This window comes from Fistularia commersonii, chromosome 10 (genome assembly GCF_037954325.1).
Source record: "Fistularia commersonii isolate RoL2024-O1a breed Wild chromosome 10, RoL_Fcom_v1.0, whole genome shotgun sequence".
In the NCBI taxonomy this organism is placed as follows: Eukaryota; Metazoa; Chordata; class Actinopteri; order Syngnathiformes; family Fistulariidae; genus Fistularia; species Fistularia commersonii.
In genome coordinates, this window is record NC_141293.1 from 8,149,382 (window position 1) to 8,155,565 (window position 6,184).

Genomic DNA, 6,184 nt, shown 5'->3' on the forward strand with positions numbered 1-6,184 from the left:
TAAAAACCGGCGCTCCGTTAACGCCAGGGGGCACGTCGATGGTTGACGGGGCCCTTTACGCATGTGAGCACGACCGAGCGTTATTTTGATGAAGCCGCAGGGCGAAAATAACATAACATTTTATTTGTATAGTTGGTTTCTGAGACGCCCCTGGAGCGGCAACAGCTTATTAAAGCTGTTGACATAAACCAGAAGAGAGTGCGAGATATGGGTTTTTTTCCAATTCCTGTTCGATGTCGCCAACCCCTGATGGTTGAGTCCACTCGGGAGAGAGACACTTGGAGATGAATCCGCACAGCCTCCCCTAGCCGAGCTCTCCTGCCGCCTAATTTAGTCTGGTCTTCTTATCGTAACGCAAGCTCAAACAAAGATGACATCTGTCAGGACACAAGTCCTCCATGAGATACACGGCGGCGCTCGTGTCCGAGGCTCTCTCTCTACAGGGGGAACAGATTACAGGCCCTTGCTGGGTCCGGATGCCGGGCATCTGTCCAGACTCTGGTCCACAACCAGGAACACACTGTGAAAAACAAGGTTATCTCCTGACTCAACCCCTGCAGTGCAGTGTCAACACTGTTCTGCTGCAGCCGGGCCAGTCACAAGGGCTTAGCCTTCAGCCGGGGTCCGGAGGTTAATTTATTGCCTGATCGCATGACCACAGTTTGGAGTAAAAATGTCAGTAAATGTTGCATTATGAAGGTGGAGGGGGAGGAGGAGTGGGTGGAGGAACGGTGGATATTCCAGGAGAATTATGCTTTGGTCACAGCCCGAATATCTGATCATTTATAATCAGGGCTGCCCAACCACGACGGGGTAATTTGTCTTTTCATGAAATGATGGATTAACATTTTCAGTTGTCATTTTTAATGATAGAGTCTCATTAGTAACACTAGGTTTTCCCAGTCTAGAGCCGAAATAAGTCTGATTTAATCCAAATGGATGGATAGATAGATAGATAGATAGATAGATAGATAGATAGATAGATAGATAGATAGATAGATAGATAGATAGATAGATAGATAGATAGATAGATAGATAGATAGATAGATAGAAAGACTCCCTCTGTACTTCTTTCTTTCTCTCCTCTTTTTTCCCCCTCTCTGTAGGCATCTTTTTATGGAGCTAACATTCCTGGAGTTGTCGAAACAGAAGCCCTTGTTTAGAGGTGAAACCCTCCCACCCCATCCCCTTTTTTCATCTTCCTAGTTTTGGAGCCCTGGGGTCAAAGGTCAAGACCCCCTCCAGCTTCAGAGACATGTCAGGTCATGCAAGCCACATAGCATTCCCTGTATAGACCCCATCACCACCACCCCCTTTCAACCCCCCCTCGCAAAAAAAAAAAGGTCCACCGCCTCTTAACTGCGACAAAACCCTTACACAAGAGGTGTGAGAGTGCGTACGGCTGAGCAAGCATGTATGTGGCATTTTGAGAGATCGTGAGTTGTAACAATCACTTGACGATTTTATGTCTTCGAAGGCTTGCCTTTTTTTTAAGTTGAGTTTTCGGTAAAATGACACGCCCCGGAAGTTCAGAAAGTCCACTTACTGGCGATTCTTGTTCTCTAAACAGTGGCCGCCAAGATTGATACAGACAGGGTTGTATAGACGCGATAATATGAAATTAATATTCTGACCTCGATAAATCTGCAGGGAAAAAGGAAGCCAAACACAAGGTGCTGCGTCGATGATGTTTAAAATGATTATAAATCTTCCTTTGTGAAATGATTCACTGTTGTCTGCTGCCTTTGTGAGACTGACGCTTTAATGAAATAATGCAAAAGTAGGAAATAAACACCAATAAATTAGAGTGGAGCTGAATTTAAGCTGTCAGGAAGCAATTAGGAAAACACCATAATTCCTCCAAATGGGGGGCAAAGTTGAACAGATAGCAAAATACGTGTTAAATGAAAACAACCAATTTTAGAAGTATATCGCTGCCAAATGTTAAAGGTCACGAGACTCGACGGGGCCTCCACTCGTGTCCTCCTCGCTTAGTCAGCACAAGGAACTGGCAGCCTGATCCCACAAGAAGCAAGATGAAAAATGAGCATGGGGCGCACAAACCAGGCTGAGATGTTACACAGAAAAAAAAAGGGTGACCCCCCCCCCCCCCCCCCCAACCCCCTTCCAGCAGATAAACAAATAACTAAATAAATCCTGGGGACACTGGGGGTGAGGGAAGCTACCCCCGAGGGGTCAGAGCAGGAACAGATAAATCTCCCTTAAAGACGCCATGCCTTTCCACAGTTAACCTCTTAATCAACCCCAATCGTCTAAAGGAAACAGCGCCGGCTCTCAAAATGATCAGCCCTGCATCTCTGCAGTAAGTAAACTTACACAATCGCACGGCTTAAAAACAGTGTGTGATTAACAAATATGTTGCCACTTACATTGTGACTTTAAGATTTAGAAAAATCCTACAATTCTTCTTCCGTCTTCGGGCTTACGGTCACCAGGGTTTTAAGCATATTTGTGCTTTGGACATAAGCAAAAATATCTTCTATGAAGCTTGCAGGAGCTGGAAAAGCTGAGCAATTAACTGACGCTAAAAGTGATCATCCGAATCAGACGGACGCTGAGACACTGGTACGTCCGGCGAGTCCGAAAAAAACAGTTCCGCTGGATTTGGACGGAGGCACATGAGTTGTTTAATAAGAAACCGTACCCCCGGAGGAGGATTTGCGGAACTGCGAGTGTGACACACCGACTCCACGCCATCTCGGGCGAAATCCACCAAAAAATGAGGTCGGAGCAAAACAAGGGGGGGGGGGCGGCGGCGAGCCATGACCTGAGGAAATGGCAGACCTGGATCAAACACAAGGTCACCTTCTTTTACCCCACTTAACAAAAGGTCAGTTCAACCAGATGGACTTTTTTTTCAAATCACAACTCATGCAAATGACTATTTAACCAACTTATATCACACATAAAAAGTCTAAAAGACGCTGACACTGAGCGGCTTATCAAATGAATGACCTTTAAATTGTGTCCACTTCCATCACACATCCAGAATTGGCACCTCCTGCTGCTTATACCATTGAACCCACTTCTGGATCGCAACCCAAAGTGCATTTGTTTATTTCCTGAAAGATCCAATCAAGATTTACCGGGAAGCTTCTGAGAGACGGCAGTTCCTTTGAACCGCTAGTTTCGTGTTTTTTTTTTTAATCTACAGTATAATCTGCTAGACGGCAACATCCTCTCTAGGCTATCCATCAGTTACTACATCGGATCACCTGCTATCGATCTCCTGCGAGCGGAGGACGATCCGGATAGCATCTATTCACAGCTCGTCCAGAACGCAGGCCTGCCCGCAAACATCCCAGGCCCCGCTTTGAGTTTCTATTTCGGGCCCGAGCTGGTAGGGTTACCTACCTGGTCACCCGGCGGCTCCCCTCCTCAACGGGATCATATATAGCGTCCCGTGAACCGGAATGTTGCATTGTGGGTGCCGGTGATGTCAGGTGCTCCATAAATTAGCGAGTAAACCAGCGGCCTCTGCATTTCCAAGGCCATACGGTGCGGCCATGTTTACCACCCTTTGCCCCGACTCTGACATCCTTACCTGTCAAAGCCATCCATCCCCCCCGAACCAGTTGGTCCGGTCAACCATCAGCGACCATCAGACAGGAGCAGCAAATAAATCTGCATATCTCTGTCATAAATCCTGAGGAGTTCGGAAAAGCCTGATAAACATAAAAAAAAAAAAAATATTCTTACAGTTTAATGTTCCTGAGACTTTATGTGGCCTTTGACACCAGTGACATTTGGAGGTGCAATATGACGAGTGTGGCGGGAGCGGCTCGCTCTGCGCATGTTCCCTACATTGGGACAAGGGGATTTACATCCCAAAATCTAACATATTTTAAACTAAGTTGAAGGAAGTGATGCAGGCCCAGATTAAGCCCAGAAACCCGGGATTAAACTCGATTTTTATCCACAAATTTTCATACCTTTTTAGCTTTATCTTAATCTGGTGAACAATTTATCGACCGCCGAGACCTGAGTGATGCTTCTTCATCCTTTTTGCTCTTTTTTTGATTGGTTGGACTTTAGGTTTAAAAAGGAAACAAAACAGGAAATGACTTTGAAATGACTTGGAAATGAGCGGCTCATTGGCCAGAGGTTAAGCTGTTAAGATTTCTGGAAGTAATTTGTAAGGAAAAATGCATTTTTGCATTTAATGGTTAGCGACATATTATAGATTGAAACAGCATTTCTGTCTCCAGTTTACTGCTTCGCCTTGTGAAATAATACAAAATCTCGACGGTATCTCCCATTTTCATTTTCCAACCGGATTTTAAACATTTCTTAAACAAAATACCCGTTGAATCTATAAATACTACGAACGCCTGGCATCGACGTAAAAAGTTTAGTTTGCGATTGCATTGCCGTCGCCCGTGACTGACCCACAACACAGCTGCTGACCTCTGATCCTTCCTCTCATCCTAAATCAAATTTATTTGCCCTGACAATTTTCTCATCTTTAATTTCCTCATGTGCAAAATGTGCACACATCTCTAATTGAAAGCTAAATATTTTCTCACAGTGAATTATGAAATATCGATTCTCTCGATAATTAATTCTGTCGAATTATATTTCATCTCTGTGCTACTATATCTATTACTATCTTTCAGTTTACGCGGGGTGTAGGAGATTTCTTTCCCCAATCACTTCCATGCAAAGATGAGTGGCTCGGGCTCATGGTTGGGCCTGATGGTTGAGCACCAAAAAAACACTGACATTTTTTAATTTAAGCTCCTCGCCCGGTGAACCTCTGGCATCATAAGCCTCCTCCGTATTGAATTTCACTTTAATTATTCGGCCTCGGAGCCCGGGTGGACTCGGTGACTCGTGGAATCCTCTAATAGCGAGTAACGCGGCTAATTGGAAGACAGGTAAGGTTACATGTGACAGCAATTAAGCCGCCGAGGGGCCAACTTTACCGCCTCTGGCCAGAGCTGCTCCTTGGGGGCCCCTGGGTGAGGTCTCGGTACCTCACAGCATCCCCTCCTTAAGGTGGAAAACCTTGTGAGAGTACAGCCTTAGAGATAAGATTACGACAAGAGCCGGCAATCCCCTTGTCCAATTCGCAAAAACTATTGTAATAGTTAATCGATGCGTTATTAAACAGCATCAAGATAAGATAAGTAAGTACTTTATTGATCCTCATAGGGGGTATTCGTTGTCACCGCAGCACAATATAATAATCAATAAATATGAATATAAATATAAAAGAGTCGAGACATATTTAGATAGAAGAAATAATTGACAGCAACAACAGCAAGAATAAAAAATTGATTACAGACTGTGAGAAATAAAGGGGAAAAAATGGATAAGTATAGTGAGAATGGAGTGACAACAACAACAATAACAAGGATTTTAAAAAAAAAGTAGATAACGGAATTAGGACAAGAGGCGTGAATGACTGAGGTAGAGATGTAGTGGTAGTCCAGATGCACCTCCGAGTTTCAGATGTTGATAATTTCCCCCCCAAAAAAAAAAAAAAAAACATGCATCGGACGACGACAGTGGCTCCAAACTTTATCCCGCAACCCGGCTTGGGCAGAACGGTGGGTTGCGGGACATCCCAGCTCCTCCATCCTCCTCCTCCTCCTCCTCCTCCACCACCGCAAGGTTTGCGAAATTACCTTCACATTACAAATCAAGAGTCTATTTGTGAAAATAATCAGGTCCCCGCTGGTCTCGGCGTGAAAAAACCCACGAGAGAAAAACACTGTCACTGTCAATTACCGCGGGGGCGCCTTTTTAGGGCTCCGGCGGGAGTACAAGGCGCCCCGCACACACACACACACACACACACACACACCGCATCAACCCTCTCTCACCTGCTCGACGTGCGGGGAGATCTTGCAGTCCCGGTGAGGAGTTTTACCATTTGTTTTCTCTTATGGCTGACAATGTGACGCGTGACGTGCGGGTCATGCGTGTTGTTGTGTCGGTCGATTTAAGATATCACTTATATTAAAGATATCACTCGGCAAAAGGAACCCTAAGAGCAACATTTCCTGAAAAGGAATGTGTTTTTACGCATGTTGGAGCAAGGGTTCCTCATAAGAGACAAATAGCAAAATTCCAGTACCAATCTAAATGTAATTTTATTATAGATTTGAAATATGTATATATATATATGTTATATAGATATAGATATGGTTTTATGTTT